Source organism: Pinus tabuliformis, chromosome 8 (assembly GCF_031772625.1).
Source record: "Pinus tabuliformis cultivar Carrire ecotype Pingquan chromosome 8, CPIR1, whole genome shotgun sequence".
In the NCBI taxonomy this organism is placed as follows: Eukaryota; Viridiplantae; Streptophyta; class Pinopsida; order Pinales; family Pinaceae; genus Pinus; species Pinus tabuliformis.
In genome coordinates, this window is record NC_142294.1 from 564,884,998 (window position 1) to 564,909,967 (window position 24,970).

Genomic DNA, 24,970 nt, shown 5'->3' on the forward strand with positions numbered 1-24,970 from the left:
TTAATTTGATTTGTTATCTTATTTTTTAGTTTTTTTTGTTTTCCTAATTTATTATAACTAACTATATGCTACTATATACTTAATGTTCATCATATTTACACTTTCTCTAGTATTAAAAAAAAAAATTATTACATTATATTAATTAAATTTTCTCTAACGTTTACATTTTGAATATGAGGTTATTTAAATCTGTAGATAGATCAGATTTTTGCATCTTTGTTCTAAGGATGAACCATAGTAGTTAGTTTGAAATGTTGACCAAAAAACTAATAATGTGATTAATATGGAAGAACAATTTGGAATATTCTTTCATATTATCAATAATATGATAAACCAAACAAATTATTGATATTATAAACCCAAGGGAATAATATTAAACCCAACAGATAAATAAACCCAAGGGATTAATATTATACACCAAAGGGATTAATTAACCCAAAAGATTAATATTATAAACTCGGGGGATTAATATATTAAACCGAAGGCATTAATAACCCCTGGAGATTATAAATAGTATAAACATAAGGGATAAATATTAAAAACACAAGGAATAATAAACCTAAGGTATTAATATATAAACCCAAAGCATTAATAACACCAACGGAATTATCACTATTATAAATAGAAGCAATCAATATTATAAACCCAAGGGTTACTAAACCAGAGGGAATAATATAATAAACTGATGGGGTTATTTATCTTAATAAACCCAACAATTAATAATCCAAGGGGTTAATACTATAAACCCAAGGGATTATAATCAACTAAAGGGATCATTAATATTATAAACCTAGGGGATTAATAAACCCAAGGGATACATAGTATAAACCCAAGAGATTATTCATATTAAAAACCAAAAGGATTAATAAACCTAAGATATTAATATTACAAACCCAGGGGATTAATCAACCCAAGGGATTATTAATATTATAAACCCAATGGATTAATATTATAAATCCTAACGATTAAAAACCCAAGTGATAAATAAACCCAAGGGATTAATATTATAAACCCAAAGGATTAATAAACCCAAGGAATTATATATATTATAAACCCAAGTGATTAATATTATAAACCCAAGGGATTATGAATATTTTAAACCCAATGGATTAATATTATTAAACCAAGGGATTAAGAAAATAAAGGGATAAATATTATTAACCCAAGGGATTTTTTATTTTTTTTTGCTGAAGCAAGAGACGATCCTTCTATATCATTAATCCAAAAATAATGTACAAAGTTTACAACCATCCACCAGGCACTGTGGACTCAGAACAAGAGTGCCAACCGCCTAGGGTATGGTCCCCCCACCCATAACAAATAACCTTCCAAACCTTTGGAACCCAAACCAAATTTTATCTGAAAGAAAGGCCAGACTTTTGAAATCCATGCAATTATCCGCATCATCGCTCACCAAACCTGCCTCTTTAATCACGACCATCCAATCTACTATCTTCATCCGACGGCTGAGGAGAAAATCGCTCCGAGAAGGCGCACGGTACTTAATCCCTCGGCCCCACAAAACTGCATGATCATTCCTGATCGTAGATCCAAACCTCGAAATCCAACGGATGATGGAGATATCGCGCTGCTTCAGGGTACCAAACTTTAATGTGCAATGAGGGTGGTTTACCATCCCAACCCCTCGCCATGTGTCTGACGATGTATGGGATCGCTCCCAAATCACGAAAATTGCTTCCTACTTGAGAGGGGAGTGATCAAACAAATACCACTCGGTGAGGGGTTTTGTCTCTCAAAGAGGGAAAAAAGGAGAAAAACAGCTACTGGAAAAGGCACTTCCCGCCTGGGAGAAATAACTTATCCCGACTTGCATTTTTAATCTAAGCTGTCCGATCTGCTTACCATATCCAACAGCATTGGAGGAAATTGCGAATCCCTTCCGCACAGCTCTTAACCCCCGGACCCACCAATATGCACTATTGTTCTCAACTGTCGATCCACCTTGATTAATCCAACGGACCAGGCACATATCGCACGGGTCAAGTGGACCAGACAATAATGCGCGATGAGGGTGGTATATGGATCCACCCCTTGGCCACGTGTCACTAGCTGGATGGAATCGCTCCCAAAACTCCAAAACCACTTCCCACCTAGATCGCTTGCGATAAACCATAAACCACTCTGAGGGCAGTATAGTTTCCATCACGTGAGAACTCAAGGTTTTACTCCCGTAGAAAAAACCTAGAATCCGGCCCCTCGCACTAATCTGACCATGCCAATCCTCCCACCAATGCTCTGCTGATTCGATTCTTCCATGCATTATCCCTTTGGAGCATCTGTTTTCGAAGATATCTGGGATGGAGAGGCTGACGATGAGCTGCCTTCCGTCGAGAACAGACTAAGAAAAACAGTGTAACAACAAAAGAATCTTAGTCATCTGGAATCAACCTCCATGTCTCTGAGTTGAATTACCCTCCAATATTCCTCAGCTTGGGTGTGACAAAACACCTTTAATCTATTCTGAGTCATATCTTGCCATTCCATTTTGACCTTACCCTCAGTACAGAGAACTCCTTGATTAGCCAGAATATCTGCCAATTTATTGGCCGATCTTCGCACATGATTAAAACGAACTGTGCGAAGGCATTGGAGATGAGTCTGAATCCTTTGAAAGACTTGGATCAGCCTCCAATGTTTAGAGACTTTTTCAGGTGTCATGCCACAGCTGATTCTCTTGACCGAATTAATAGTTAGCTCAGAGTCAGCTTCAACAATCACATTTTGGTAGTTATCCTGTTTCATAAACTCCAGACATTGTTCCATAGCCATGAGCTCCGCCATGTTGTTAGTGGCCCTTCCTAAATGGCAGTGAAAGATGACAAGAATGCTGCCATTTTCATCCCTTAACACCCTGCCAAAACCAACAGTCCCCGGGTTGCCTTTTGAAGCTCCATCAATATTGAATTTTAAAAAACCCTGTGGGGGAGGGTGCCAGATATCCTGATCTGTATCCCTCATTGCAACCTTCTTTTGCAGGAGCTGAGGAATATGACCTTGCATGCCCAACTGACAAAGAATCCTCAATTCTACAACCGAGGGAGGGTTCATAGGGGGGTTCCTTACAGAGGTGCCAACTATTTCCCTAATCTGATTTAAGATCTGCTCCAAAAGACGTTGGGGGTGGGGGGGGGGGGGGGGGGGGGGGGGGGGGGGGGGGGTGGGCGCTTTTTTCATTCTTGAAGATTCTTTTGTTTCTTTCTTTCCAAACATTCCATATAATAAAGCCTAGCATAAGAACCCAAGCAGTGTTTAGAAATTCAAAATCTGAAAAGTTACGTCTCCACTTGGTTAGGGTGTTGATAATACACTCTTGGTCTCTGTCTGTCTACTAGAAAATGGTAGCAAATGTATTCCACAACCAGGAGGTGAAACTACAATTATTAAGAAGATGCTCCATAGTTTCCTCTTGATCACCACATAGAAGGCATCTGGAAGGCCCCAGAACACCTCTCTTCCTGATGATATGCCAGGTCAAAATTTTCTTATGATAAACCAGCCACATGAAAAGTTTGATCTTCATCCAGCCTTGATACCTCCATAGATTCAACCAGATCCTTTTCGGAGCCTGGGAGTTTAGCTCAAGTAGTAAGCATTTTGCCTCCTTAAGATTAAAGGAACCCTCATTGTTGTTGCCCCATCTAAGTTGATCTTGCCCATCTATAACTAATATCCTCCTTTGTTCCACCAAATTCCTAAGCTTATTTGCCTTTTCTTTTAAAGGGTTACCATCCCTGTAATCCATGTGCTTCTAGGTTCTCCATTTTCCTACACTATTGGTTTGATCCCAGAAATCATTTACCCTGATTAATCCTTTAGTGTCTGTCTCATTCTTGAGTTCCATAAAGTCCTCAGTTAATAGTATAGGTTCTTGTTGCCATTTATCCTCCCAAAATAAGGCAAGATTACCTTCTCTGATTTCCCAGAAGTTGTTTTTTTGTACTAATTCTCTATTCTCCCAGGCCTTGTTCCAGATATGTGAGCCTTTTATACTTCCAGACATTCTTATATGATCACTATGATGCCAAGAGCTAGCATATTTTCCTTTCCAGATACTAGCCCATTGTGCCTTTGCATCTTTGACCCATCACCACCATAATTTTGCCCCTAAAACCTTGCTAAGAGTCTCAGGATCATCCAGTCCAAGTCCCCCATAGATTTTAGGTTTGCAAATTTTATCCCAAGCCACCAAGGCCCATTTCTTTCTTTCCTCCCCCTTACCCCAAAGAAAGTATCTTTGAATGGATCTGAAATGTTGCAAGACTCCTTTTGGTGTTGGGATGGTTGATAGCATGAACATTGGGAGAGCTTGAAGAACAGCTTTTGTGAGGACCAACCTTCTAGCCAAGTTTAAAGATCTTATAGTTCATTTCTTGATTTTGTCCTGCATTTTATTAATCACTGGCTCCCAAATGCTCTTGTGCAAAGGTTTGGCTGTAAGCGGCACTCCCAAATATTTTGAAGGAAGGATATCTCTTTGAAAGCCCAAAATTCTAAAAATATTCCTCTGTATGGCTATATTAGTATTAAAGAAAAAAAAAATTGATTTGGAAAGGTTGACTTCCATACCCGAAGCCAAAGCAAAGTCACATAGGATTTGTTTGTATGTGAGAGCTTCTTTGACCATGGGTATTCCTTGCAGCATCGTATCATCCACAAATTGTTGGTGAGTCAAGGCCTGTCCATCATCTAAGAGATGGAGACCTTTAATATGACCTGTTTCTTTTGCATGCCTGATAGACCTACCCAATCCTTCCATCATGAGGATGAAGAGAAAGGGAGAGAGTGGGTCTCCTTGCCTAAGTCCTCTTGAAGGAATGAAAATCTCTAAGGGAGAGTTGTTAACCAGAAGAGAAAAGCTGGTAGAAGTCACCAGAGCCATGACCCATCTAACCCAGTTGTGATCAAACCCAAAAGCAATAAGAAATTTCCTTATATAGGTCCAATTTAGCTTATCATAGGCTTTTGCTATGTCCAATTGCATAATCATTCCTGCTTTCCTATTGCTGGATAGAGAGTGCACCACTTCATGAGCTTGAATGATATTATCAAGAATTTGTCTACCTTCTACATATCCAGATTGTTCCACAGAAACTAGAGAAGGAAGGAGAGGTTTGAGTCTATTGGCCACCACCTTAGAAATAATATTATAAACCACATTGCACAAATCTATGGGTCTAAACCTGTTAGATGTTTGAGCTAAGTCTTGTTTTGGGATCAGGGAGATAAAGGAGGTATTGAGCACCTTCAAAATGGTTTTATTTCTCCTGGAATCTTTGACTACATCCAGAATATCCTATTTGACTATACTCCAACAGGCTTTAAAGAAGTCCACATTGAAACCATCAGGGCCGGGTGCCTTGCCATTCTGCATTTCCTTAAGGACCTCACTAACCTCCTCTTCAGTAACTAGCCTATTAAGGTTGAAATTGTCCTCACTAGACACCAACCTGGGTATATGTCTTGTAAGAACCCTGATGTACTATTCTCGATCTGAAATGGTTTCCTTTGTTATATCGCTAAAGTGTTGAACTAGCACAACTTCAATTTCTTCATGAGAATTGAGAACATTGCCACCCTTGTCCTTGATCGAAGAAATCTTGTTATGAGCTCTATTCACAATTGTGGATCTATGGAAAAATTTGGTATTTCTCTCCCCTCTTTTAGCCATTGAACTCAAGACTTTTTTCTCCAAAATATTTCCTCTTGTTTGCATAAACACTCCCAGTCTTGATGATATTTGGAAACCTGATCAATTTTATCCTTATCAAAGCCATCCATGATAATGGCTTGGTTGAGTACCTGCATTTTGCCTTCAACGGATTTTTTTAGCTTCAAAAATATTGCCATATTCATTTTTGTTCCAATCTTTAAGCCTAAGCTTGATGTGTTTTAGTCTTTTTTGGAGAAGGAACATTCTTGAGCCCTGAATGTTCAAATCTTCTGCCCACCAATTGGCAATGTTGCTTATGAAATCTGGGTGGGAGAGCCGTATGTTCTCGAATCTAAAAGGTCTATTTCTAGGGGTTCCAATGCCCTGAACCTCCAGTTGAACCGGCCAGTGATCGGAGCCTCCAAAGGGGAGAACTCTAGCTATCATTTCTTTTTCTATGAGCATAAGATCTTCTGAAATTAAGAATATGTCTAATTTAGAGGCAACCTGAGACTCACCTCCTCTTTTGTTGTTCTAGGTAAAGAGACCATTACTTGTTACAATGTCCACTAACTTCAAGTTATCTATGAAGGTTTGAAAAGCTAAAGAATCTTTGCTTGTAATTCTGGTCCCCCATTTCTTCTCCGAAAGTGATTTGATCACGTTGAAATCACCCCCCAGGATCTAAGGTAATCCTGCATATCTATCTCTGAGATCCTCCAGAGAATTTAGAAACCTGAGTTTATCATCCAATCTTTGAGGACCATACACATTTGTTACCAGGTAGGTTTCCTTATCTCCCACAGGCTGAATGACCACTGATAAATAATCCCTAGATGCCTCAGCATCTATAATGCTAATTTTTTGGAGATTCCAAAGAGTGAGTATACCTCCTGCAGTGTTCTCTGCTTTGACTTCCAGAAACTCAAATTGATTGAGCCATTTGCTATGGATTTCTTTTATTTTTTGAATGGAACATTTGGTTTCCTAGATGAAAATCACATCCGGAGCTACTTGCTTCATTCTTTTACTCTGAATTCTTTTTTTTCTTTTACTACCTAGACCCCTAATATTCCAAGAAGTGAACTTCATGGTTAAATATTTGTGAAGGAGTAGTTGCTAAGGTCTTTAATCTTACCTAAATCTATCATGAGCTTTCCACATTCCATCAGTAGCTCATTCTACTTTTTTCTACCTCTTTTCTTTCCTGGGTTTCTGGGTGCTAATCCTGGTGTGGTTTTCATCATTTTCACACCTTCTTTGCTCTGCTTATCATTGTTTCCTTGTCTCTACATCCCTTTGGTTTGGGTTTTCCATAAGAACAACTGCTGCACTCTTGTGAACTCCTCTGGAGGTAATGAATCCACGCCTTCCCTAGTTCCTTCGTCCAAGAACCCTTCCAGATCTAGGTTCTCTTTCTCAAGATTTTTGTGTCTTTGGCCCCCTTTTGCTTCCTTTTTCCTTATGTGCTACTTTGTGAAAGCTTTCATCATCTTTCCTTGTGTTAGCTTTACTCTTATTCTCCATTTTACTGAGAGGGCAGTCTTTGAATAGGTGCCCATGTTCATGGCATTTACGGCATCTAAATGGTATATGTTCATAATCTACTGCTTGAACCCATTCCTCATCAAATACTTCCAAGATAACTTCATCTGGTAGAGCTCCAGAGAGATCCATCTCCACACATATTCTAGCAAAGGAAGTATACTTTCCCCTTCTAGTGGCCTCAGAAACTTTGACAAAGCGTCCTAACTTATTTCCTATGGCAGCTAAGGATTCTATTTGCCAATAATCAAGAGGTAGAGAGAAGAGTCTTACCCAAACCGAGACTGAAGTAAAAGTCTCTCACTCCAGAACAAAATTCATAATCCAAGGTCACATATAGAGGCCTGCTACAGCATAAAAGTAGGGCCCTCCTTCAAACACTCTATCCTTGTCTTAAATATTAGCAAATACCACAGTGAAGAAACCCTTTGACCCAAATTGTAGGTCAATGCTTCCTTTTGGTTTCCATTGGTATTTAATCCACATCTGTAAAGCTTTTTCAGTGGGCCATAAACCCATGAATTTGCAAATGATTACATATGTTTGCATGTGTTCCATGTGGGCCTGCAGAGCAGGATCATTTAAAACAACTCTGGGAGTAACCGCTACTTTGGGTTTACATGGTCCCTTTTGTGCTTTGTCTTTTGTTCTCCGTTCCTTATCTTCTTCCTCATTTTCCTTGGTGTTATTATTCTCCCACGATTTAGGGCCATCTTGTTCCTCTTCACTGTTTCTTTGCCTTCCTTTTGAAGGACCTCTATCCTTCTCCATTGATTTTTACCCCTGCTTACTACAACCTGCTTGTAAGAGAGAGTGGAGCCCCCTTTGCGACCATCCATGGTGAAAAAACTCTGCGCAAGCCTATAACCCTAGCAAATCGCCCTCCACAGTCCTGCCCAGCTCCCACTAACCCAAGGGATTATTAATATTATAAAACCAAGGGATTAATAATTAATAGGACTAATATTATAAACCCATGGGATTAATATTAAACCCAAGGGATTAAAATTATAAATTGTAGGATCAATATTAAATCCAAGGAATCCATATGAAACATGTTAGACTCAGTATTTGCATATTGCCATCAGTGATAAAAAATCCTCTTTTCATATCACATTAGGGTCTCACTCTGTAATTTTTGTCATTCCACCTAGGTCCTCATTCAAAAATTTACTCACTGATGGTAGCCCTAGTAAAAAAAACCTCACTCACCTACACTCCATCTACTTCCCTTGTCCTTTTTCCATGCCCATTCCTCTCATTTCCCTCTCCTAGGGTTTTGAGGGAATTTTTCTTGGTTTCATGACCTCCATGGTTAAATCATCAACAAAACTTATATCCTGATGCTCTTACGCCTTCCCCTATCTGCCTACAAACCCTAGCCTATTGCTATGCTTTTGACACTTTTCTAGACTAGGCCTGTGTTTTGCCATTTTGGACCCCTTCCCCTCACTCAATCCTTGCAATTCCTATTTCCCTTACTTCCTAATATCCCTCCCTACCTCCAAATTTTTTTTTTTAAAATTTAGAAGCCCCCTATCCCCTTTATTTCCCTTCATTCCTATAAATTTCCCAAATCCCCTGTTTTGCCTACAATAAACCCTAATTTCCTCTCCCATTGAGATAGGGTTTGCTATGGAATCAGAGACATCTGAGAAGAGGAGGCATAAGGGAGGTCATTTCAGCAAGTATGAGGCTATTCCAACTCATAAAAATCATGTCTCCATCATTTTTCAAGAAGTCATTCCAAGGGACAAATCATTTGCCACACATAGGGCCAGTTTTTCTTCAAACTATGTTTCTGACCAAACGGAGATGAGTTTGACAAAATTGAGAGAATTTTTTGTCCATCATAGTCCAAGGATGAAAAATGTCCTTCATTTTTTACACAGGTGTTATGGTTTTGGAGAAATGTAAAACATATAGGTGCTACAAGTGGTTTTCTACACTTCCGGAGTGACCTTGGGAAAATAAATTTTTATCCTAGCTGGAGTGTCCAAATTACTTTTTTGATACGTCAAATGACAACTATACTAGAAGATCTTTCCAATGAGCTACCATGAGCTCAATGTTTAGTTGAGGAAGGCCTTCACAAGTTGCCTACAAGAGAACACTGCATTTTTGCACCCCTATTCTGCACTTTTTGACCAGTCTTGGGATAATTGACTTTTGAGGGGTATACTTGATCATTTGCAGTGCTTGATAGGTCCATTGTGTAGCCAAGAGAGAGATATTTCCAACGAGATATCATGAACTCAATTTGGACTCTAGGAAGGCACTAAAACTTTGGTTTGAAGATGGAGTTGTGCACTTGACACAATGAGGGCGCACTTCCGTCTGGCACTATGCACTTGCTAAGGAGAGGGCACACTTCCTTGTGGCACTGCTCACTTACCCAGAAAAGCTAGAAACGATTCCAGACTTTGGAAAATTGCCTCCAAAGCTTTAGAAACATTGTCTTCAAGCTCCAGTAAGTGAGTGACATTTAAATATATCATTCTTCTTACTCCTATAGTCATTCCTTATGGTATTTTGCAATTTTCATTAAAGATTTGGTGTTTTACTCATTTCAGACCCTAATATCTCCCTCAAATCACCATTTTCACTCTCATTTCCCAAATTTGACTCCCCTACACTTCCATACCCTTCCCTCATTACAACTCCCTTTCCCTAAACCCTTTATCCCAATACCCTAAGCCCTAGGTGCTTAAACTACCTAGGCTCCTAACCCCCAACCTGTAAATAATTTCCCCATCCTAAATTCCATCATATTACTACTCCCTGTCCCCTCCCCCATTTCATAAATCTCTAGCACGCTGCACCATTGCCCTCAATTTCCCTTTCCCATTCCTTATTCCTAAAAACCACATTCCACCAGCATCATACCTCCCTAAGGTTTTGACATTAAGACACTATGCCAAAAGATAAAGAAATGCAAGGGCAAAGCTCAAGGCAACAAATGCAAAGATTGAAGCCCTAACTCACTAAGAAGAGAAAAAGAAACTTGATATACTTAGAGAGGCTTCACTCCAAGCCTAGCCACACCAACATCAGCCACTTCACCAATTTTGAAGATTTTTTGCTCATTTTTTCAATTTCTGTCTTTTTCTATGTGTTTTTGGACAATGTTATATTAGCAGCATGGTCAAATGCACAATGCCCTAGGCTCTACACACTTTTTTTGGGCACTTTTTGAGCAAATGGAGACCACCACTAGATGCATAATGAAAAATACATCTAAGAAAACCATGTTTCCAGCCTTAGTTTGCAAAACTAGCAGGTGAAAAGGGAAAAAAAACAAGCAAAAAATCATGTTTCTGCCTCAATTTTGGCCTAGGCACTGTGCACAGACTAGTCTTGGGAGAATCAACTTTTGGAGGGTCAAATCAAGCCCATTTTGGAAATTGAAGGCAGATTTGGAAACTAGATAGGACAATCTTTCAAATGAACTATCCTGGGCTCAATTGGGACATCGGGAAGGCAATCAAAAGTAGTCTGCAAGATGGAGGGCGCACTTGATAGAAAGATGGTGCACTTGACCATTTCCCTGATTTTTCATTGTTTTTCTCTAGATTTGATTTTCATCCATGGAAATCAACTTTTTACTTATGTAATTGATGTTGTAAGTGTAATAATGATGTGGATAAGTTACATAGGGGTAAATACATTAGGTAAATAGACTTCATCAAGTCAAATGAATCAGTTTCAATGTAATTAGGGAGGAGTCACTTAGAGCTCCCTACACTCTAGGTATCAGTTCAGATTTTTGTGGATCTCTTCCTCAACTCAGGGATTCGACCCCTGAGGATGAGAGAAGGTTGTTTTGGTGTCTATATCTTCCCTTTATTCACTATTTTCAAAGGTTGGACTCAGTTGGATGTTGTAGTATTTATTAGAGACACTATTGTATCAGAATTTGGCCAGTCTAATAGATGAGTTGCAGCTATTTCTTTAGGATACATGTGGTATGAATGTTTAGAATTTTTTCTTCTCTATTATCATTTGTATGAATGTTTTATAAGTTCATAAATCATTTCATGTCTGTTATATGGCAATTTTCAAGTTGATAGGTAGAATATGTGTTTTCTCATGCTCTGTTTTAGGAAACTTATCATAATTTGTCCATTTTTCTTCAGTTTAGGAAGAATACATCTCCTATGATCTTCCTAACTCCTCATTAGGCTTAAACCATCTCACCAAATCACCTTTTAAGTGTTAAGCCTTCTGCCTACCTTGCCCCTTTGAATGTCTGCAATCATATCTTATTTTCCCTGACCTAGTTTTTGACTTAATATCCTCATTGAGCAATAACCCAATCAAATCAAATCAAAACAACCCTCTGCACTTTATACCTAGCACAAAACCCTAATCCATCGAGCCCTCTTGGTTGTGATTCTTTGGAGAGAGTCCTCTCCAGCCTGGTAGGGCTAGCTACCAAATCAAAAGATTGGTCTGTGGTTACCTCAGATGGACTCTTCCTCAACCTTGGAGATCTGGACGAGTGATAACAAAATGCAAGGGTTATTATTAAACCTTATGATGAATATTATAGACCCTAACATTAATATATCACACCAAAGATTAATATTATAAACACTAAGATTATAAACCATAATATATTATTATACATGTTATGGATTGTTATTATAAACCCGAGGGATTAAAATTAAAAAACCAAGGGATTAATATTATAGGCCCTTGGGACCAATATTATAAACCCAAAGGATTAATATATGTAACCCTAGGATTAATGTTAAGTCCTATGATTAATATTATAAACCCTTATATTAATATACCAAACCTAAGAATAATATTATAAATCCTAAGATAATAAACCCTAATACATTATTATACATATTAGATATTAATCTAGAACTCAAGGAATTAATATTTTTAACCCTAAGATTAATATTAAATCCTATGATTAATATTATAAACCCTTATATTAATATACCAAACCTAATAAGAATATTATGAATCCTAAGATAATAAACCTTGATGTATTATTACACAAATTAGGGATTAATAAACCCTTTGGATTATTAATATTATAAAACGTAGTATTAATACTACAAACCAAAGGGATTATAAACCCTTAGATTAATATTATAAACCCTATGATTAAAAATCTTAAGGTTATGAATAGTAATATTAATATTATAAACCAATAGATTAATAAACCCAAGGGATTAATAAACACAATAGATTTATATCATAAGTCCAAAGAATTATGAACCCAAGGGATCAATATTAAACCAAACCACATTAAACCCAAGGGATTAATATTAAAAAAGCAAGCAATTAATATTAAACCTAGCGGATTCATATTATACGCCCTAGGGTTAATATTAAACCCAAGGATTAATATTATAAACCCAAGCGATTAATATTAACCCTAAGGGATTATAAACCCAAGGAATCAATATTAAACCCAATATTTCAACACAATACTAAGATCCCTATTTTTAAACCCTAATTTTGTAAGATTATGATGCGACATTGAATAAATTACAACAATAAGTATCAGATTGATTGTCATCTTGCGACAATGTTTGTCACAAATATGACATTGGATTGATTTTTGTACCATTCAAATATCATAATATGAAGCCCTATTGTAGTGTCACAATGTGACGTTGAAAAAATTGCAATGTAATGTAACATTCCAACAATGATTGTCATATTGGCTGTCACATTGTGAAAATGTTTATCACAATGCAACATTGGATAGATTTGTACCCCATTCGAACATCACAACAATTTTTTTTTTGTAAGCTTGGTGGTACCTTTTCATTAATTTTCAAAAATATAGCAGGTTACATCCATATGTATAAAGGTTAGGTGGCCTCAACTTGCCCCTAGGGAAACAAAGTTTGTTGGCCACCTAACAACAAAATATGTCATCCAAAAACAAAAATAATAAGTCTAACTAGCCATGCTATGTATGTCTAAGAGTCTTTGTTCTTCCTATTTTCTAAATATCTATAAACATAACTACTAATAAGCCTAGAAATTTGAAACTTTTTCATGCAAAACTAGAAGCAAAGATGCATTGTTGCTACTCATCATCAGTTGAATCCATCGGTGCAGGTTCCTTCACAGTGGAACTTGGAAGCTCCGCATGGGGAATACAAGGGATATGCTTCTCTATTTGGCTGAGTCAACCATTCTATTGTTGTAATTGAAACTGTATTTTTTGAAATTATTTGGTGTAATATGGGTGTCCATGGGAGGCCAAATGCATATCAGGAGGAAATTGCTCTAAATCTTTAAGCCAGAATTCTCTTCATCATCCAAAACAAATGGATTGTATACTTGTCTTATGATGATCTGCCACAAGTGTGGCCCGGGTCCAGGAACACGATTTTCCAATCATCTAAATCAAGTTCAAAATTCTCCTCATTTTGTTGAATCTTTGCTTCTCAAAGTGCAATAAGTTGCTTGAACGGATTGGAGCTACTAGTGTGATATGCTTGAGCCACTTCATGAATTATACAAGAGGTCAACTTGTGTCCCCAACCCGTCCCCCCATAAGCACTCAATTGACTGGTTAGAGAAGGGGAGGCCTTCCTCTGCTTCCCACAGCCACGGCCCCCATGACCATTCTTACCTTTACCAAAGGCTCAAACCATGATTCTACTTTTTCCAATCATATCTTGACCTGTGTCTATCTCTAGAGGTTGACCCAAACAGGGTCACAGCTTAGAAGCCTGACGCTGTCAAGGGTCGCTCTGAATCTGCAGACCCGCTAAATCAATTTCAAACGAAATGAACCAAGTAAGGAACCTACTCTGAATCATACTGTTAACCAGCTGCCAACATAGTTTAACGGTCCCACTTCTCCTATTTTTCCACAATTTCCCACTGATAGGCCTAAACCGGCTAACAACATCATCCACATTCAAGACCTTGAATTATCCAGGCGTGTATCATAATTTGTTGATTCAACTAGTGGAACGTTACACAAAGAAAAGAAGAGGAATTTGGGCCAACAGCTACCACAACCCACAAAAATCCATACATCGGTACCCAATATAATGAACCCAGGTTGTAGAAACCAAACCCACTTGCCCAGAAAGAAGCCTATATTGACAGGAATTAAACCAAGAGCGACTGCTTAACTAGGACCGTCCCATAACCAGACAATAGCTAACTTATTGTCAGGTAAATCACCAAGTTGTTGATGTAAGTATTCAATAGTTGTAGATGCATTTTAATGGATAATTTGTTTCAAAAAGATGGAATTTTTTCCTTGGATACGTTGAAGCAAAATCATGTTCAACAACAAATATTGAAACTAAGGACGGCTTCCGAATCTATGGTCAAAATATCTGAGTATATGTAAACCATAGTTGTGTATTTCAACATTACAAATACATGGATGCAACCAATCAACATTGATATTATAAACCAAAGGAATTAATATTATAAGCCCAAGGGATCAATACATTAGACCCAAGGATTAATTTTAAACCCTAGGATTAATATTATAAACCCTAAGATTATAAACCATAATATATTATTATGCATATTAGGAATTAATATTATAAACTAAAGGGATTATTAATATTTTAAACACAAGGGATTATTAATATTATAAATCCAAGGGATTTATAAACCCAGGAATAATATCATAAACCCTAATATATTTTTATTTTTTTTTCCCCTAGGAAAAAGTCGTAATTTTATTCATGTTGATAAAATTACATTTTGTAGATGCATGATGCATATTCAGATAGCTGTTCCTGTAAATCCAGGCAGCGAACAGAGTAAATGAAAATCACAAAATTGCAAATAATTGTTCCTGTTGTGACAGGAAACTACAAGATATAGAGAAAAGGAAAAAGAATTCCAGTAAGATTAAACTTTTCTGCCCTTCTTCTTCTCCACCCGTCGCCAACCTCCAGTGTCAGGAGTGGGTGTAATGATGGCAAGCTGATTTTCCATGGTGATTAGTTGGAGTTCTTTGTCAGATTCGGAGCCCTCTGATCCATGTGTTCTTTTGATGCCGCTGATTTCCATTTGTGGCTCTCGTTGCAGATCCAAAATGTGAGTCCCTGAATGTGTAGCTGGAGCATTCTCCTCCTGAGTAAATGTCTGTCTCATTAGAGTATCGGGTTCTGTCTGATTCTCTGTAGGCTCCACGTGTGTGTCTTCTTCTTCCACTGGTTCAGTGTGCTGCCAGCCTTTGGGCTTTTTTTGCTGATTCTTGGTTCTCCTGGTGTCCTTTCGAGCAAAAGGGCAGTCATATTGAAGGTGCCCTATTTGCATACATCCCCTGCACCGGAACGCTGTGTTCTCATAGTCGAGCTGTTGTATCCATTGAGAGTTATTGAAGTTCAACGTGATGTGGTCAGGGAGCCCTTGACTCAGGTCCACTTCTACACATATTCTGGCAAAAGTAAATATTCCTCTGATAACTCTGTCTTCATCCATTTTTAGGAATTTCCCCAGGGAATCCCCAATGGCAGCTAATACTTTGTGATGCCAAAAGTGTAGGGGGAGACCATGTAGCCTCACCCATACAGGCATCGTTGAAACCTTCATTGTATTAGCGTCGAAATCAGGAAACCAGGGGGTAAGGAAGAGGCCAGCACTGCCCCAGAACCAAGGCCCCTGATTGATAATGCTGTCTCGTTCTTGTTCTGAGTTGAATCTGACTATGAAGTAACCTTTGGGACAAAGGTATATTTCACAGCTTGATGTCCATGTTGTATAGATCCATTGGTGCAAGGCATCTGATTTTGGCCAGAAGCCATTAAATCTGCAAATAACTGCACATTTACATAAATCAGAATGCAAACTAGTTACCTCTGGCATAGCGACTTGTAGCGTTGGTGATTCTGGCCTTTGTTCAACAATATAGGGTCCTGGGGCCTCTGATGGTGGTGCTTCTTTATCTTTCATTTTTTCTTTTCCTTTCACAGCATCCCGAAAGGAACCTGTATTTTTAGAGCTGCTTCTAGTGCTCCCGCCACGCAGTCGGAGGTTTAAGATAATGGTTGAATCTTTAGTGATGCCGTATTGCTGGAGAGTTTGTTTGTCCTGCAAACTGTATCCTGCATATATAAGATTTTGGTGTTGTGTTGGGGTTCCAAGATATCCCTGGATTTCCTTTTTTAAACCCTGAATGCTCATTCTCTGACTGATCCGCATGCAGTGGTGTTTGCCCTCTGTTGATTTTATGAAGATCTGGACCAGATCGGCCTCCATGCTGAGTGGATCGGGCTTGTGGGGTTCTCGTTTTGCTGGATCGAGCCAATCGGGAGGAAGTGGCATCGTATTTTGTTCAACCCTCATCTTCGTGGCCATATCCAGCCTGTTCTTAACGCCCTTAACTTTTTGCCCAAGTATAACAGGGTGTATTTGTGGATCTGGGCGTTGACGAGTTATTCCGTCCTCTGCATATTCGGTTTTACCCTGCGTCTGATGCCCCCAAGCTTGGACTTCGAGTAAATCGTTTGGGGGCTGCCAGGAAACGATAGATCGTGCCCATAGCTTTCCGAGAGGGGGTCGAGGGGTGGACTGCCGGCTCTTTTTTCCTTCAGCGCAGGCAATACTTCCTGGCCATGGCGTAATCCTCGCCGGGGAGATCGCAACTACCCATCGTTTGGCTCCAAGGCCGGCATCAGTGCTCGCAGATCGAAGACCACCGCTTCCATAATCCCTTAGCAGACCGGATGGGTGCAGAGGAGACGTCAGCCGCATCTCTTTCCACCATGCGCAGACATCTCTGCCTTGTCGGACTGGTTCACCCTCGCATGGTAGCTCAGATACCCAGATCTGTGTATGATCAAGTTGTGTTGAAGCGAAGCACCCAGGGTTTTGAGGAGAAAAACCCAGATCCACCATGAAAATGTCGGCCTGCTCCATGAGGGGAGATATTTCCTTCTGCTGTTGAAATCTTTGATCCGATCCATGTGTATCCTTTCCAGCAGTGAAATCGGGAGAGAAACAAAACGATGGGTCGAAGTTTGAGATCCCAGCAACCAGACGCCAAGCAGATCCGGGGCCTGGCTGATCTCTGGGGACGACGGCGGCATAGCTTGTTCGTTCTGAAACCCTAGGTGCTCGAATACCCGCCATCGCTCCGTTTAGTTCGCCTCCTTCTTTCCCAACCCTAATATATTATTATACATATCAAGGATTAGTATTATAAACCTAAGGGATTAATAAATGCAAGGGATTATTAGTAATGTAGTTGAAAATGTTTGACAATAAACCCTTGAGATTAATATTAAAATCCCAAAGGACAAATATTAAAAACCCTTGTGATTAATATTATAAACCCAAGGGATTAATATTATTAACCAAGGAATTATTAATATTATAAGGCCAACGAATCAATATTATAAACCCTTGGGATAAATATGATAAACCCTAGGATTAATGTTATAACCCAAGGGATAAACAAACTAAACAGACTATTAACATTATAAACCCAAAGTATTCATATTAAAAACCGAAGGGATTAATAAACCCAAAGGATTAAATTGCAATATTGCAATCTAATATAGCATACTGACAAAAACTAACATTCTGCAATATTGCATAGATTCATATACCATTCAACCTCACAATATTATTATTATTATTTGATATTATTCTATTTTTAATAAACATTTTGAAATTTTCAAGTTTATTAATATTGTATTATTTTTAATAAACATTTTCATTGTCACAGTGTGAAGATTAATTTTTTCTATCAAATGGATATATTCATATGATAAATTCAATATAAAAATATGCAAGCATATATTCAATAAAATTATTAAATAAAATGAATGCATCCTCTCTATCTATCAACACATTCAAATATGGTCTCTTTCCATATTTTCATTCAAAATACAAATATAACATAAAAACATATTGAATTTAAACATAAATTTAATGTAATTGAAACATAAGGTTGTAACATTGAAGAATAAATAGAATTCAATTGCTAGCATTGGAAGTTAATCAAAAAACAACTATAGAAATATCAATGGCATTAATATTTAAATTTTAACATAACATATGAAGGGGAAACAATCAATAGTACAAAGGTTAAAAACAAAAAGAGAAGTTTATTTCAAAAAATATTTTGTGTTCACATCACAAAATTGAATTTCCAAAATCAAGTTTAAATTCTTAATTACTAGCTAAATATTAAACAACATATTCCAAATTCAACTATATTCATGATAAAAACAACACCAATTCAAATCTACAATGTAATGATCATAACCCGTTCATCTTTCCAACCAATCTCTTAGTTTTCTTCCACCTTCTCTTTGATGCACATGCAATAAATATTTGATGTTTGACTTCATTTCAGCCAGAACTTGTAGGTGGTTATCAAAAAAATGAGCATGATATCCAAGCTTTCTATCAATCTTATTTTGAATATAGGTATAAAAATTTATAGCCTTAGTAATAGAACAAATTATTGAGACGAAAGCTCTAACATCTTCATTGTTCATATATGTGTGTCAATGAGGAAAACAAATAAAAATTTATACATATGAAATTGAAACAAATAACACAAAAGATATATATATATATATATATATATATTTAGATATATATATATTATTGAAACATAAGGATGTAATAAAGAATAATAAATAGAATTCAATTGATAGGAATGGAAGTCAATTGAAACACCACCATTAAAATACCAAGAGCATCCATATTTGCATTGTAACATATCATATGAAAAGGATACAGTCTTTATTTCAAACATTAGAAGAAAAATGAGAACTTTATATGGAAAAGTATTTTTGGCTTTACATCATAAAACTTTATTTCAAAAATAAAGATGAAATATATAACCACATGCAAAACATTAAACAAATTATTCCAAAATGCAACCAGAGTGATGAAAAACCGATTGAAATTACTGAGAAATACAATGAATAATGTATTGAAATTTATAGAAATTTGTTGTAGCGGCTACAACACCCTCCAAAATTTTTCCTTAGCTTCATTTTGGAGCCTCCCTACCAACCATCCTTAGCAGCATGTCTTGCACTGTCAAGTACATAGGCTTCAACTGAGTTTCAGTGGCATGTCAGCCTCTACATGTCAGCTTGTTTATCTTCATCCTGCACATCGAAATTCTGGACTTAGACTATTTTATGGCTGAGACACTCCCCTATATAATTATACAATTCTATAGGGAAATCAACCTTCCCTCCAGAAATTGCGCAAATCAGCTGGGCAGCCTGCTGGCCTCTAGAATTGCGCAGAACAGTGAGGCAGTGTTGCTTTAGAAAATTTTGCAATCTGGCCCAACACTGCAGCTCAGCCCAGAAATTTCATAATTATGGAAGATAGCCACCTGTTGGCCCAAGAAATTGTGCAATCCCTTAGGGACAACATGCCCATCTCAGCCCAGAAACTGTGCAAAGTTTCATCCCCAGCTCGTAGACTAATGCATGTGCCTTCAAGTTGACCGGTTCCCTCCGGGACCGAGCAACATAGATTTGCATGCATGGGATACTTTTCCCGAAATAGTAAAAGGAAGAATGCAAGAGGCATCCCTATATTTGAGGGATCTATTTTTAACAACTAGGGGTTACATGCAAAGATCATTTTAGAAACCTCTAGTCAAGTGTTACTTTTTCCTAGATTTGTGGCATGCGCGTCATAATCTCGATCTTATCAAAACTTATGAACTGGATTCTATAGAGCTCATTCATCACATTGATCTCACATCTCTTACATCCCATATCGCATCCAAGAGTCTTCGGCACTTTCAGCTTAGTTGTTTCAGGGTAAGTCTGTTTCTCATGTCTTGCGCTGTGTTTCTGTCACTTTTTGTGTTTTGCTTTGTGTAAATGTTGTCTGCTTGATTTAAATGAGCACATGTTTTTGTTTTAATGTATGTTAGCTTGTAGAAGCATCGTTTCAGTTTTCATTCGCATCTCACTACTGTCGCATGCATGATATTGTTTTTGCACCAATGGTCGCTATTATGACGACCCGCTTCACACACATGCATGTTTTCCCATTTTCTTAATACTGCACTTACTGTTTGCATGCATGATCATTCAATTTTGTTTACACTTAGTTTCACCATGCATTCAGACTTCTCATGTTTTTAGTCGCTCGTTGGTGGGTCTGGGCTACCTTGGCCAAGACCTTGCCTTGCCCGGCTAGAATTGTGCATTTCTAGAAGTGCAGGCTCCACCTTCTCTCCAGGAATTGTGCAAGTCTAGCCCAACATTGACCTCCAGTCTTGCATTGTGCAATTCTTGGAGGCAGTGCCTTGCTGGCCCCAAAAACTACACAATGCAATTTGCTGGTTTGCATGTCACTACTAACTGAAATTGCACATTGCGTAGTTTCAATCCTCAGCAGGCCAGGCTAGATTATGCATTACATAGTTCCAGTAGTCAGTTAGCTTCTCGATAGCTCAGATGGTGCCTTGCGCAGTTTTGGCAGTCAGTCTCCCAGCCTCCTCGTGAAAATTGGGCAATCTTCACAGATAGTCACACAAGTATGTTGCATGTTAGTCCTCCAGTTTGTTTTGGTTTTCAACTAACGGATTGCTTTCCATGAGTGTTTCTATGTCTCCAGGTATCATAGGTGTTCATCTTCCTCTCAACAGAACAAGTATAATGGTTTCCAGGAGAGCAGAGTCGAAGACACTGTTGAGAGTGCAACTGGGGATGCAGTCGATCAAGTGTCTATGAACTTTCCTATCTATTAAGACATCAAGTTGTTCATGAACAAGGATATCAAGATGAAATGGTAGCAACATCACAGCGATCAGCACCATTAGTAGCAGCAGAAGGTAGCAGACCTACGTGTGACAAATGCAAGAGGAAGGTTGTTCACAGCATAGAGGCGGAGCAAAGTTGCTGGTTCGAGCAGATCCACTTGTGATGAAATAAACTTTAGAGATTGAGGCTATGAGGTGACAACATGAGGATTGTGTGAAGGTAGAGAGAGAAACATAGAAGTAGTTGCAGGTGCTGAAGTGGTAACTCAAGGAAGAACAGGAGTGACACAGATGAGAGAAGGAGTTACAGCAGGAATAGGTACAGCAGGGGGTGCAACATGCACATACTAATGAAACTACGTCCATACAGGTTATGGACCCATCCCCGCAACTGGCATGGAGCAGATAGGGTGAGAAGTGCAGTCGATCACATGCAAGGGTGTTTAGGAGCATGGATTTCATTGTGTGCATGCGATCCCACCCATTGGCACACTCACCGAAGCAAAGACAACAACCAAGTCTGATTGGAGTTGAACATGTATATCGACATGTTGATGCACATAGTCGTCAACACACACTTGGATCAGTACAAACACTATGCATCAATATGTTGAAGGTTCAGCTGCACGTAATATGATGATGCGCTTGTTATCAAACGAGTTGGACAGAGGATCCATATCAGTGTACCCAGATGCAACAGTGGCAAGAGTTCGCTTATAGCAGGATGTCACCATTGATCGTGCGGAAACCATCACGGATGACTAAGCTTGGCATTATTTCACCACCGTCAATCATCGTGAGGATGTCGGAGCATTCCCACAACTATTCAAGTCTTAGTGATAGCTTACATGGCTTTCTCAAGCTTATTTTGTCTCACATGGGTACATGTGTAGATTGTATGTAACATGTTGTAAGGTGAAATTCGAAGTGTCGATAGTTGAATGTAATAGTCATGTAGTAGGTGAAGAGTCACAAAGGGGAATGTCAAGGGTCACCCCACCCTTTGTTATTTATAGAACCTCATAACTCATTGTAAGGGATTTTGGTCAACCAAGCTTCCAATAGGAGTATCTTAGAGAAATCTTGGAAAGTATTGTAATGAGCCTTGGCTTCTCCATAGTGCAAAGCTAGTACATCTCTCTGGAGGAGCAAGCGATAGTGACTGTAACGTTCTGTTATAATGACTAGTGGTTGGTCATGGTTGTACTATATGATTGGAACTTTCACTTATTAATATAATAGAGCCATCACGTTTCATGCATATGTTGTTATTTTATTTCAGTTAACTTGGTTACTCTAATGATATATGTATCTGTTTTCTTACGCATGTATGTATAGACCATTTTTGTATATGTATGTATGAATCTTATTGAGATGTGTTGTTGGTTTAACCATCACTATGGATTTTTGGTTCACTTTCCTTCCAGTCTGTGATGCATCTTTTCTCATGTTCTCCCTTCCAAGCTGTGTGTTTACACAGGTTTCCGAGGGGCGCACTCATTCCACCGTCTATGTGTTAGAACCATTCATGCACCTTCCTTGGCTTGTTGCACATGTCACATGCTTGCTACCAACAATGACATCCTACTTACCTTTGTGTGCAACTGCGGTCAAGGCAATACCGTATGACCCACTTTTGGGACTCCTACGCCAAACGGTTTGAGGTCTAGTTGGGACTTCTTACCCGGGAGATCCCCTGACATGTTGGCGGGTCCAGCACCATTAAAAAAATTATTGGAAGTTATAACAACAAATAGAAAATTTATTCATATCATTTTAAAATGATGATAAACTACTAAAATCCATTGAATATATATATGTTACAATGATATGGAGTTCAGTCGTTGCTCTTCTTTCTTCCTAAATTTCACATATGAGTTCTTTTTCATTTTTACATAAGGTTGAAAAGAAAAAGGTGGTGAAATCCGTAAAATATCCATGGATTTCACTCTTGATATAGTTGTAAATGTCAAAACCTACTACTCTTTATCTCTAATATCTATAGTAGCTCGGTCTAAATTCATCCCCTAATATTTGTGTATAGTGAGGGCCCATACCATTTTCAAAGGTATTTGTTTAAGGTTTCCTCTAACAATAGGTGTTATAAGAACAATTTTTGGACAACTTCTGTCAAATGGAACACCTGTGTACTTTTCAAAAATAACTGTAGTGAATAGTGGAAGTTGAGGAGGCATTGAACCAGGAATATAAAAGATATCTTCAATATATCCAAATGCACCATTGACCAACACAACTTCAACCCACAAATTACATGTCAGTATGAGATGTTTTCCATGGCATAATAATACCACATTCCAAGACATGATCATCCTTGTCAACTAATTATGTTCTTCTGGTGTGTTCTACAACACATCTTGCAATTGGACAGTCCAATGATTTTAGCATTTGTCGATTGGGAAGAGTAACCAAATTATTTGTTGCAAACAAGTGAACTGCAAAATAAAATAAAAAAATTTCCATTGGACACAAGCAATTGTCAACACATGACATGAGAAGATCTGAATCATGTAGAAAAGGTTCTACATTTCTAATATTAGTTAAAATATTATGAAAATAGGATTGTTTCAGATAATTTCCTGATTGTCTAATTTTTTTATTCAAAGTGACAACACTTTCCCTATTTGTTTTACCTACATAAAAAGGTTTATCCTTGACAAGAGGTAGTCTGCCAACGTCACCCACAAGAATCATGGATCTACCATCAAAAGGAGAAGACTTTTTATCAAAGAAGGCTTCTCAAAAACAAGAATCTGTATGTATGAATAAACTTGGACCTATAAAGCTCATTTCATCAATCAAGATATATCGAATTTGACTCATTTCTTCTTGAAACATTTCTAGAGCCTGAACATTGAGTGGTTTCATATCTTTGATAGGATGTTTCAAATAAGAGTGTATTGATTTTCCATGTCTATTAAAAGCAGCAATACTAGTTGGAGCGAGAAATAACAATGTATATATACCATTCATTATTAAAGTAGAAAGAAAAAAATTGTCAGTTCCAATTGTTCCTTGAATGATCATTTTCATAGGATCATGGTTTTCATTATCAAGTAGAGTGGCATAAAATGGTATCCTAAGAAACTTTTTATTTCTCTGATAAATAAGATGGTGACGCAATCGTCTCCCCAATTGAGTTGTCATTAACAATACCTGCAGACTGGGCATATTTTATAAAATGGATATTATGTTTTGTAATATCATTTGACATCATTGTTTCCTACCAATTATAATGAATATCAAATTATTTTCAACTAAGATTTCCAAGGTTAGAAATGTTAATATTATTTGGAGGAATTATTTGGGACATAAGTTTCCACTCTTAAGAAACTTGTTCAAAAATATCTTCAGGAATGATGGATTTAACATATTTTTCATTAGTTTAATATGGAAAAGGATCTCAATCAACATGTCATGTGTGATATCATAAATTCATCCAATTAGCAATGATCATTTCACTTGAAAGTCTTATATCTGAAGGATTATCATGAAATGGCTTGTACAAAAGGAACTCAATCCAACAAAATGTCTCAAACTCTTATGGATCCTCACTGGGAACAATATAAAATTTTGATGACACTTGAATAATGGAATGAACATCTCTAGGTATCCATGGCTCTTACTTACAACTGGAATCAAATGTCCAAGATCTTGTTTTTTATATCAAACACAAATGTTCCAGAAAATGGGGCCAGGTTTGATAAATCTAAACAAAACTATTTTGTTAGGAAATTTCATTTCAATGCACTGATAGTGTTTGGAATACTTTCTTCCCAACATTCAATAGGGAAAAAAAAGAGGTAGCTTTATTAACATATGGTCAGTTTTTTGTGCTCTAATGTCATGATCAACAAGCATTTTTGCAAGGAACCTTTTGTATAAAACAATGTAAGAACTTCATGTCCACTTGCATTTGCAACTCTTTTCAAAATGTCATGATGACTTTCAAATCTTTTTCCTGCTTTTGAATAATAGTTTTCGATATATTTCAAAATTGCATATCGAGAAATAACTGGTTGACAATC